We start from the raw sequence: 12487 nt of genomic DNA, 5'->3' as shown, positions 1-12487 counted from the left end.
AATGTTGGATCAAGTGTTCCAAGCAAGTGTTTTATTCTAATTTTACAGATGAATTATCTGAGGCTTAAGGACAGTAAAGTCTAGCTTAACTCTTCATAAGTGAGTGGTACAATAAGAATGAGAATTACCTTGTGTTTCTTGATCCAGGGGAAGCAGCAAGTTGCTGTATAAAGAGGGTGGTCTTTGGATAGGGCACATCTAGATTCGAATTTCAGCTTCATAAAATCTTTCGATGTGAGTGCCTTCAGTAAACTACTCAGATTTCGAAACCTCATTCTCCTCGAGTATAAACATCAGGAAGTTGACATTCACTTCTGAGAAGTACTCTGGAAATTAAGCCACAAAATGTAAGGAAAATGTGAATCTAATGCCTTGGGCAAGGCAGACATATTTGCTCTTTCCTCTTTCCTTTGTATAATAATACCAGATTGTATAATTCAAGGTTATCCAGAGAAACAGAACCAATAGAAGACACATATGTATATACACACACACATATATATACACACACACATATACACACACATTTATATGTGTGTGTATGTGTATATACGTATGTATACACACATTCATTATATATATGTGTGTATATATATGTATGTATACACACAGACATGTCATATTTATAATGGGAATTGGTTCACACAATTATGAAGGCCAAGAAGTCCCACCATCTGCCATCTGCAAGCTGGAGAACCAAGAAAGATGGTGATGTAATTTAGTTCAAATAAGAAGGCCGAGAACCAGAAGTGCCAATGTCTGAGAATGGGAAGAGATGACTGTCCTAACTCACACACAGTGAATTGACCCTTCTTCTGCCTTTTTGTTTTGTTAAGGTCCTCAACACATTAGCTGGTACCAACCTACATGAGTGAGAGTGGGTCTTCTTCACTCAGTCTACTGATTCAAATGCTGACCTCTTCTGGAAATACCCTCACAGACACACCCAGCAATAATGTTTTACCTGCCCAGCTATCTGGGCAGTTCTTAGCCCAGTCAAGTTGACTCATTAAAATTAACCATCACACAGGTAAATCTTATTGGGTGCTTATTTTAACTTAAGTGACTACTAGCTTATTGGGCACTGAAGAAACTGTTCTAAGCACTTTTGTATATTAACTAATTTAACCTTGATAACAACCCTATTCAGCAGATTTCATTAGCATTCATTTTTCACAGATGAGTAAATGCATGCACAGAAAGGTCAGGTGATTTGCTTAAGGTCAAGTAGCTAGTGTGCCAGTTATTAAGTTACGGACTCTCAGCTCTAAACCCACCCTTCTGTATGCTGCTTTGTGGAGCTGGGGCCAAGGTTCAGAAAAGCACGTTTTGCCTTGCCAACTGGATTCCCATTATGTTCTACAATGCTGGAGGGATGTGCCCCTTCCTGTTTGTTGCTTGCCTCACTTTCTGTGCACTTGCCTTTCCCCCATTAACACTTGTTCTCCCTGCCAGGAGCAATTTTTTCCAGTTGCAGTAGCTGAACCCACTTTACAGTTTTTTCCACTTGCAGGACAAGCTCAATCATGTGCCCCCAAAGCAACACCAGCCGGCCAGCCATCTTCTCGGAGGTCTCTGTTTTTGTTCCAAGGGGCCCTCTACTGAGGTTCAAAGATTTAACCACCTCACACTCATTTTGTTCCCTCAGTCATAGGGGCTGTCATGTGTCCTGCAGTTGCTACCTCTGTGATACCTTTGAGATTTCTTCTTACACTTTCAGTTACCTAATTAACAACTTTATACCTCTTTAACAATAATTCCTATTAAATTCTCTCTGATGATTGAAATAGTCTGTGTGCTCTGCATCTTGGCGGCCCCCTGACCAATGCATCTGGTAAGAGGCAGAAACAGAACACTATACCAGCAGCTGTGTGCAGGAGTAGACCATTATGATATACAGCCTCTCAGCTATCATTACAAAATTACATATCCATACACAGCAGCTATTATCTTTGTGTGTCTGTTTGATTGATTTTTTTGACACAGGGTCTCACTCTATCACCCCAGCTGTAGTGCAGTGGCAAGATCATGGCTCTCTATAGCCTTTACCTCCCAGGATCGGGTAATCCTCTCACCTCAGCCTCTCAAGTAGCTAAGACTACAGGTATGTGCCACCATGCCCAGCTAATTGCAGTAGTTATTATCTTTAGTACAAACTGACTTATGGCATAGCTGGCCAATGTTATACTGTCAGCTCTGATGTTCTAGACTTACAAGAAGCTAAGTACTTCAACCTTCCATGGGACCTGACTTCTAGGGACCAGTGGAAACTGACCACTAGCCTCTTCTTGTGGCCCACTGACCACTAAACGAAAGAGAAAAGAGGCAAGGAAAGCTAATAGACAGAAGATGTCCATATTTGACCCATTGAAGTTTTCTCTGGAATTCTGCACTTCCACATAAAGGACAGAGTATTCTCCTTGGAATCTGCTAGTCCATAGCCTTCTAGAGAGTCTGAGTTGGAAAGGACCCCAGAAAGCACTCAATTCAAAACTCCCATTTTAAAAATGAGTACATTGAGGCCCAAAGAAAAGGGCTAGCCCCAAATCACACAGTGAGTTAGTGCTGGTACCCAGACCAGAACACAGGTCTCCTGATTCCTGATCTTCCCATGGGTAAGCTTCTATGCTTTTCTTAGAGATCATGGTAACTTCTCTGAAATCTGACCTCTGCAGATGAGAATTCCCTTGCTTCTCCCTCATTCCTGTCCCTAGAAACCTGGAGAAATGGGAGTAGGAGAGGTTTTTTCCACTGGTCTCATTCTTTATGGCTTCTGCCTCCTCTCAGGGCTGTAAGGTAACGAGGATGAAGTGAGTGAGCCTGGCAAGTGCAGGGTGCGATCCCATCTTTACTTACAATGTTGATATTTTCTTTACCATGGATATTTTTACAAAAATTCTGATTTTTAAAATATTGCACTAAAATATTATTTATCAGGATCACTGAGTGTTTTGGTGCCTCTTTATATTTTGCTCCCACCGTGAGTGCCTTTCTGCTCACATCCTTGACCTGTCCCACCATCTTTTCCTGCCCTTCGACTACATCCCCAGTCAGGTCAGTTTTTGCCACTTTGTAACCATTTTCTGATGCATGGTCCCCTTTCTGTATTACCGGAAGCATTCCTACTGATAACACAGATGATGAGTAACATGAACAACGACCACCCAGGGCCAGCTGATAGAGATTCAAGATAAAACGGGGGAATTCCTGACTTTGATGAAATGGATGCTGTGGTGCAGTGGAGCAGCATAGGCTTTGAAGTCAGAGGCACTGGGGTTTCAGTCCTGATCACACCACTTAGCAGCTGTGTGATGAGCAGTGACTGATTGTCTGTGATCTGAAAGCAGTGGATACCTAGACATGAGCAGAGCCTACTTCCTGTTCCTACAGCAGACACAATCCAGATGGAGGACATTGTTTATTTCTCTGGGCCTTGTTTTCTGTAACTGAAAGTGAAAATAGCATCATCTCACAGTGAGGATTAAATATGATTCTTTACATGAAATTGCCTAGCATAATATGGGTGCCCAGTTAAAATGTGCCTCCACAGAAGTAAATACAATCTTCACTGGAAAATTCTTGTTGACAGGAGTCATCACAATGCATACCCTTTCACTATTTAGATCCATCTTCATACAGCTACTTATCCTAATTTAAGAAGACCCAGAAAAAAATAATTACTGAAAACTTTTCAATGGATGCCTCAATATTTAAAACAATTAAGGAGGAAGACACATTTCTTTCAGCAGCACTCAAGGCCTTCAGATTTTCATGTAGCAATTTTCATTCCAATGTCCCTGGTCCTTTGAATTTGCAGTTTTACAGCAGAATCTTTGTGCTTCCTCACACCTTTCTACCACTGAACTTAGTCTTCATCCTTTAGTTCAACAATGGCTTTGAGTATGCCTTCTCATAAAGGGGTCAAGAATGATCTGAGGCCGGGTGCAGTGGCTCATGCCTGTAATCCAAGCATTTTGGGAGGCTGAGGTGAGAGGATCACTTGAGTCCAGGAGCTCAAGACCAGCCTGGGTAACATAAAAAGACTCTGTCTCTACATTAAAAAAACAAATTATCAGGGCATGGTGGCATGTGCCTGTAGTCTCAGCTACTCAGGAGGCTAAGGTGGAATGATCACCTGAGCCCCTGAGGTCGAAGCTGCAGTGAACTATGATCATCCCACTGCACTCAGACTGGGCAAGAGAGTGAGATCAAGTCTCAAAAAAAAAAAAAAAAAAAAAAAAAGAAAAGAAAAGAAAAAAAAGAATGTGAGAGCTATTCTGCACACTGCTGGTGTTGTGATTGCAATATTTATCTGAAAATAATGTGGGAGCAACCTCTCCTAACACATTGTGGTAGGTAGAATTCTGAGATGACCTCCAATAAGTCATGTCCTTTCATAATTTCCTGTTCCTGAGTGCAAGGGGAAACCGTGATCACTTCTAGCCAGTAAGATATGACAAATTGAGGATAGCCACTCCCATGATCATGATACGTCACATAAGACTCCATCACAGCAAGCTGAAATGACAGATTCTCTTCCTGGCCTTAAGTACATGAGTTACTATGTTATGAGAAGGGCTGCAAGAGGGTCAGGTGTCTGGGAACTCTGGGTGGCCTGTACTTGTTGACAGCAGCCCTGTCTGACAGCCACCAAGAAAGCAAGAACGTCAGTCCTACAGCCACAAGGAACTGAATTCTTCCAACTATATGAACTTGGACAAAAAGACTCTAAGCTCTAGAAGAAATGCAGCTCAGATAGTCCCTTGATTCCAGCTTTAGGAGATCCTGAGCATAGGCCTAGCAAAGCTTTATTGGCTTCAGACACATGGAAACTAGGAGATAACAAACTTACATTGTTTCAAGATGCTAAGTTTATGGAAACTAGTTACACAGCAATAGAAAATTATTAATAAGTGCTCACTTTGGCAGCACATACACTAAAATCGGAATGATACAGAGATCAGCATGGCCCCTGTGCAAGGATGACACACAAATTCGTGAAGTACTCCATATGTTTTTTGCCATCTACCCATCTGACAAAGGTCTAATATCCAGAATTTACAAGACAAACAATTTTACAGGAAAAAACAAACAGCCCCATCAAAAAGTGGGCAAAGGATATGAACAAACACTTCTCAAAAGAAGACATTTACATACCCAACAAACATGAAAAAAATCTCAACATCATTGATCATCAGAGAAATGCAAATCAAAACCACAATGTGATACTGTCTCATGCCGGTCAGAATGGCGATTATTAAAAGGTCAGGAAACAATAGATGCTGGTGAGGCTGTGGAGAAATAGGAGCACTTTTTCACTGTTGGTGGGAATGCAAATTAGTTCAATCATTCTGGAAGACAGTGTGACAATTCCTCAAGGATCTAGAATCAGAAATACCATTTGACCTAGGATTCCCATTAATGTGTATATACCCAAAGAAATATAAATCATTCTATTCTAAAGACACATGCACACGTATGTTTATTGCAGCACTATTTACAATAGCAAAGACATGGACTCAACTCAAATGCCCATCAATGATAGACTGGATAAGGAAAATGTGATACATATACACTGTGGAATTCTATGCAGCCATAGAAAGGAATGAGATCATGTCCTTTGCAGGGACACAGATGAAGCTGGAAGCCATCATCCTCAGCAAACTAATACAGGAACAGAAAACCACACACTGCATGTTCTCAGTCATGATTGGGAGTTGAACAATGAGAATACATGGACACAGAGAAGGGAACAACACATACCAGGGCCTGTTGGGGGGTGGAGGTGAGGAGAAGGAACTTAGAGGCTGGGTCAATAGGTTCAGCAAACCACCATGGCACACGTATACCTATGTAACAAACTAACAAACCTGCATGTTCTGCATGTGTATTCCATTTTTTTAGAAGAAATAAAAAAATTTAAAAAGAAAATTATTAATACTACACACAACTGGTTTATTTGAGAAGTCTGAAGTAGGGAAGCTAATTCTACATGTTTTCTTGGTCCTCTCCTCTCCACAAAGAAGGTGGCACTAAGGGTAGAGCATTGAGTCTGGGTTTGAAATTTCATTAATTCCTCAGCCCAATATCTCATATAGAATTGAATCCTCTTGCATGACCTGCTCTGTGTTCCCTTCAGTGGCTTGATTGCCTCACATCAGTTTTGTTAAGGAACAAGTGAAGCATTTCCTGCAAGTGTCTATGTAGTAGTTTTGATCTAGGGGATAAACATAGAATTCAATGGGATCCAAACATGTGATGGACTTTGAGGGAGCTGATTGCTGTATAACTTTAATCAGAAGCCCTATGGAGTGAACTACAGTTAGCTTTCATTCACAACTTTTGCAAACATCAGAGACAAGGCTAATCAGAACATTCTCAAGACACATCATAAACAAATTGTAGCCATTTGCTGAACAGATCAGTTATGTATTCATCAACGGTACCAGGAGACTCTATAGAATGGCATCAGGGAAAGTCTGCAGACATCTGCCTCCCATCAGCCAGACACGTACACACGCATGCTAGCTTATCCCACCTCACAGCACAACAGTGACACCTTGACTGCAGGTCTAACTTTAGTCACTTTTTCTATATAATAAACTACCCCCAAACTCCATAGTTTTAAACAGCAATAATTTACTTTTTCTGATCATGGTGTAGATTGATTATGTGGCTCTTCTGTTCCATACAGTGTCTTGATCTTTTCAGGCTGCTATAACAAAACATTTTAAACTGGGTAACTTATAATAACAGAAATTTATTTCTTAGAGCACTAGAGGCTGGGAAGTCCAAGATTATAGTACCAGCAGATTTGGTGTCTAGTGAGGGCTCCCCGTCTGCTTCACAGATGGCGCCTTCATGCTGTGTCCTCACATGGTGAAAGGGGCAAGACAGCTCAGAGACTTATTTTATAACAGCATGAATCTCATTTGGCCTAATCACCTTCCAAAGACCTCACATCTTTATATGATCATGTTAGGGATTAGGTTTTAATATATGAATTTTGAGGGAAACACAAACATTTACAACATAGCACACAGTGGCATCTGCTATGGCCATTCAAGTGGTTTTGCATTCATTTGGTGGCTTGTTTCTCTCAGCTGTCTGGGGCTTTGGGGCTAACTGTCAACTAGGGCATCTCTATTGTCCATGTGAACCTTCTCCCCTTATGGTTTCTCATCCTCACAGCTTTCTTCATGTAACCTCTCTTCTGCAGGATGGCTTGGATTTTCTTTGCAAGACAGCTGGGTGTCAAGAAGGCAAAAGAACCATCTTCCATGACTCTAAAAGGCTAAGCCTGGAAGACCACAGGGTGGTGTCTGCCATTTTTATATTAGTTACAACAAGTCATCATCCAGTAAAGACTCAAGAAAAGAGGAAACTAACTCCACCCTTGGTAAGAACAGTAAGATGTATGTCCAGGGAGGGGCGGAATTCTTTATGGCCATCTGTGATGACTTTCCAGAGTATTCATTTGTGAGTTTCTCCATGAGATGATTCTTATAGTTTATCTTTGATTTTAATTTTTCTATTGCTTACTAAGTGTGGTATTTATATTGGTAAATGATTACTTTTAAGTTATATTTCATGATTTGTGCAATTTATATAATGCATCTCCCACCCATATACATCCTACAGAATACTACTGATGTGTTTCTAGGGCAGTTTTTAGACATTGATCTCACAAGTTTTAGGATATGCCTTGATCTACTTAAGTTTCCTTTAATATTTCATTATTACTCTGTTGCTCATAACGTTATGATCAAAGAAATAGGTCTATATTGTCTGTGGAGTAAAACTCGAGCCTCCACCCTAAGCCTTTGGCCTTTGAGATCAGTTAATGGACTATAAGATGCTCTAAGGGGCACAGAGTTAGGATGGGTCCAGTGAGACAAGCCCGGTTCTGAATTCAAGTTCCATGATATCAATTCATCTTCTCTTAAAATAGTTTCATAGTTTTAAAAATATTTTTATCTTAAATATAGGGACAATAACTTCTACTTTATAATTTACCAAATAATATATGCAGAAGACTTGAAATTAGTGATAGCACCGTTATTTATACTTCACAAATATATCTTTGTGCACTGAGATAGTTCTCACTGAGAAGGAAATTTCAGTATTACCTGGGAAAGTAACTATTTTCAGGAAAAATACATGCCTGTACCATACCCAATTCTCTCCTAGAACTTCTCATCTTTCAGATTAGAGGATTTGAATTTTATGCTATTAATGTAGAGATGATTCTGAGATGTAAAGTGCTCCCAACTCAAAGCCCTTTCCTTACCAACCATTGGTATACTGCTTTACAGTATGAACATTTTCCAGCTATACCATTTAAACTTAAATGAAATACAAGCCAAAAAAGCATAGGGAACATCATTTCCATTGTACAGATGAAGAAATCTAAACCCAGAAAGGCTTGAAGTCTTTCCTATGGTCATTTTGTCAAGCAATCTTCTGACTTCAAGACCTATGCATTTGCATTCTGCTCTCTCTCTGAATGTTGAACAAATACAGTAATGTCATGAGATGAGGAACAAACCAGACCATTTCTGAGCAGATTTCATGTGCGAGGAAGTTTTCTACAGACTTCATAGGTAATATTTTCATTTAATCCTAATGCCTGAGAGATACGAATTATTAGTTTGACTTAACAGAAGAGTTGTTCTGAGGAGCAATAGGCTAGATTATACATTGGCAGATTTTAAAAATTGGACCCAGAGAAGTTAATCTTATATACCAGGCTATTTTCATTTCCCCTTATGATCTATGTGAGAGAGGGGCAAAGAAGGGACTATGTGTATGAAGAATCTGCAAATGGCTCTTTTTTGTTCTGGTCTATGCTAAGCCTTAACCTGCAATTGCACAACATGAAATGGCAGGGGGTGTCCTTTTTACCACCTTTAAGTTTGTCGTGGTAGAATTTTACCTGCAGCTATAGACTGTGCAGTGAGTGCACCGGAGGTGCAGAGTGTTAAGAAGTCATATTTTTAGCTTGGTTTTCTAACTCTGGGGAACAGTTGTCTGCAGCAGCATGATTTGATCATGTTTGATTACTGACTTTGCACAGTTCTGTCTTCCTTACACACTGCCACCATTGGCCCACACAGTATTAATTTATTTAACCTTAAAAAAAATCCTGTCTCCTCACTCTTTCTGTTATTACAGACTCACTGAAGCCCTCTATATAAAAACATAAGCCTCTGCCTTGGGAAACCATGGACACACTTTGAAATCCTTCAGGTAATCTGGAGCACACCTAATCTGGAAAAAAAAATGGTTTTTATGTAAGTTGGAGAGGAGAGGTGATATGGTTTGCATCTGTGTTCCTGCCCAAATATCATGTCAAATTGTAATCCCCAACGTTGGAGGTGGGGCTTGGTGGGAGGTGATTTTTCATAAATGGTCTAGCACCATCTCCCTTGGTACTGTCCTCATGATAGTGAGTGAGTTATCCTGATATCTGGTTGTTTAAAACTGTGCAATACCTCCCGTGATGGTTAATATTGAGTGTCAACTTGATTGGATTGAAGGATGCAAAGTATTGTTCCTAGGTGTGTCTATGAGGGTATTGCCAAAGGAGATTAACATGTGAGTCAGTGGACTGGGAGAGGCAGACCCGTCCTCAATCTGGTGGGCACCATCTAGTCAGCTGCCAGCTCAGCTAAGATAAAAGCAGGCAGAGGAACGTGGAAGACCTAGACTGACTGAGTCTTTTTACCTTCATCTTTCTCCTGTGATGGATGCTTCCTGCCCTTGAACATCAAATTTCAAGTTCTTCAGCTTTGGGACTCTTGGACCTTTGACCACAGACTGAAGGCTGCACTATTAGCTCTCCTAGTTTTGAGGTTTGGGGACTTGGACTGGCTTCCTTGCTCCTCAGCTTGCAGATGGCCTATTGTGGAACTTCACCTTGTGATCATGTGTGTCAATACATGTTAATAAACTCCCCTTTGTATATACATCTATCCTATTAGTTCTGTCCCTCTAGAGAATCCTGACTAATACACCTCCCACTCTCTCTCTCTTGCTCCTGCTCCAGCATGTGATATGTGGACTTTCCCTTTGCCTTCTACCATGATTGTAAGTTTCCCGAGGTCTCCCCAGAGGCCAAGCAAATGCCAGCACAATGCTTCCTGTACAGCCTGTGGAACTGTGAGCCAATTAAACCTCGTTTCTTTATAAATTACCCAGTCTCAAGTATTTCTTTACAACAATGCAAGAATGATGAACACAGAGGTTTACCTCTTCTGTGTGCATCTGTTTTTGTGCATTACCTCAAAACTCTAAAGAGTTAGACAAAGCTAGAGCTAAGGGTCTCTGGGACCAGCAAGGGTGAGAGGGAATTCATGGGTGAATGTTCTGAGTAGTGAGCGCCTCATCCTCTAAAACCCAGACCCTTCCCCACTCGTTTCATGATAAGGCTTTCTGTTCTTTGTCCCATAGGAGTCACTCTGAGGTGCTTGAGGTAAAACAAGAGGTGACACTTAAAAACTATTTTAGTCAGCTCATACTAAATAACAAAACACCATAGACTGGGAGCCCTAAACAAAAGGCATTTATTCTCTCACAGTGCTGGAGGCTAAAAATCTGTGATTAAGTCACCAACATATTTGGTTTCTGGTGAGGGCCTCTTCCTGGCTTGCAGATGGCTGCCTTCTCACTGTGTCCTCACATGGTCTTTGTCCTGCGCATACAGGGAGAGAGAAGCAGAGAACTCTGGTGTCTCTGCCTCTTCTTATAAAGACACCAATCCTATCAGAATAGGGACCCCACCCTTATGATCACCTTAATCAATTACCTCCTTAAAGCCTGTATCTCCAAATACAGTCATATTGGGGCTGAGGACTTTGGGGTGGGGGCGAATTAGCTCATAAAAATAAGTAATAGCTATTAAAATACATGCGACACTATGTGGCAGGCATCATACTGTGGAATTTTATATTATTTCATTCAATTCTGGTAAAGTCTTCCATATACCTACCTACATACATAAACACGCATATATGTATGAGTATGTGTGTATATGTGTCTATAATCTCATTTTAAAGGTAAGAAAAATGAAAGCGGGGTTAAAAACTCACCACTGAGAGTAAATAAGGGCCAGATCCAGGATTTGCATCAGACGTGTTTGTCTCCAAAGACACTAACCCAAGTCTCAGTCTCTCTCTCTCTCTCTCTCATTTCTGCCTATGTTACAGCAGCAATGTTTCTCTCAAACAGAAAATCCGTCTCATACTAGAGCTGAGCTGAGCGTCAGAGCAGCCCTGCCTCTAACCAAGCCACACCAGGCCCACTTGGCTTTTCCATCCTTCCCACCCAGCCTCATCTGCCTCCAGTTGGGAACTCGTTTTAAACTGACATCAGGTGTTGGGGCAAAGGTCGAGTGGTAACGAAAGCTGTGAAATAAGTTTAAATGATGGGAAATTTTCCCTAAATGCTTAAAAAGAGAGCCAATTTATATATAAGCTGAGGAATTCCTCTGTGTGTGTGTGTGTGTGTGTGTGTGTGTGTGTGTGTGTACGTGTGTGTGTCTGTGTCTGGGTGGAGTGAAGGATAAGGGAGTGAGGAAGAAAAATAGGAAGGAAGAGAAGGTAAAGTGAGAGGGTAAGGAGAGAGTGAGAAAAAGAGAGAGATTGAAAACCAACTCTTGCTCAAACCATTAAAGAAGGGAAAAACTGCTGAATAAAGCCATTCATTATTCTCTTTTTGCACTTCAAACAAATGGTAATTGTTGGTTTAGCTAACAAGTTGTGCCTTAATTACAGGCCATTAGGCACCATTAATAAAGAAAACCAAATCCACAAGAATCTGAATCTCATGTTTTACATTTTATTCCCTAGAAAGAAGACCTACTCTAAAAGGATTTAAAACTCTGCCTCTAAACCATGTAACGGCTCAGCGATGCTCACTGTCCCATAACTTTGCTCAGGCATTACTTTCTCTGAGAAGCCTCCTTGCTTTTCCCTCCCTCCCCCAACACCAGCCCTGCTGCCTTGAGTCCTGATTGATTGAAGTAGTTCTTCCTTCTGAGGAGTCTCAGAAGGAGGTACTGATTTTGACCTCACCTGCATGGCCCGTCTGCCTCTCTGTCCTTCCAAATAGTCTTTGAACTACCTGCAAAGAGTAACACTTTTTCTTTAAATCCTACTGGCCATGGAAATAATAAAAATAATTACTACTCCTCTTATTTATTGAATCCTCAATACACATTCTTCTATTTACTTTTTAATAAAATGTAATTCTCTCAACAACCCACTAGTGTGGGTATAACTGCCTCTTTTTAAGGATAAGAAAAGCAAGGCTCAGAGTGACTAACTTGCCTACAGCCATGAAGCTGGTAAGTGGCAGGGCCAGGACTGAAATCTAGAGCTCATGCTCTTGCCAGAAGCAAAATTAGGTAGAAAAGTGCTAAATGTTTAGTTGTCTATTTACAATGTGAATTCCTTTTTGCCAGTTGTATTAGTCCTTTCTCATGCTG

The 12487-nt window shown here is 40.8% G+C and overlaps 1 long non-coding RNA gene and 1 other non-coding gene across 3 annotated transcripts; both read left to right on the top strand.

The window, feature by feature from the left end:
* Positions 1-2487: 2487 nt before the first annotated feature.
* Positions 2488-12153, top strand: LOC131381072 (uncharacterized). Of its 2 annotated transcripts, none has more exons than XR_009209516.1 (4): positions 2488-2615; positions 7220-7399; positions 9175-9249; positions 11850-12153. It is a non-coding gene; the product is annotated as an uncharacterized LOC131381072 (long non-coding RNA). The 2 variants fall into 2 exon arrangements; XR_009209517.1 differs by lacking the exon at positions 11850-12153 and adding an exon at positions 9782-9901.
* Positions 4914-5017, top strand: LOC116481408 (U6 spliceosomal RNA). The gene has a single exon (XR_004251562.1). It is a non-coding gene; the product is annotated as a U6 spliceosomal RNA (small nuclear RNA).
* Positions 12154-12487: the final 334 nt, after the last annotated feature.

Source organism: Hylobates moloch, unplaced genomic scaffold, assembly GCF_009828535.3.
Source record: "Hylobates moloch isolate HMO894 unplaced genomic scaffold, HMol_V3 SCAFFOLD_13, whole genome shotgun sequence".
Classification (NCBI taxonomy): Eukaryota; Metazoa; Chordata; class Mammalia; order Primates; family Hylobatidae; genus Hylobates; species Hylobates moloch.
The sequence above is the reverse complement of the archived record's forward strand: the minus strand, read 5'-3'. Positions and strand labels throughout refer to the sequence as shown.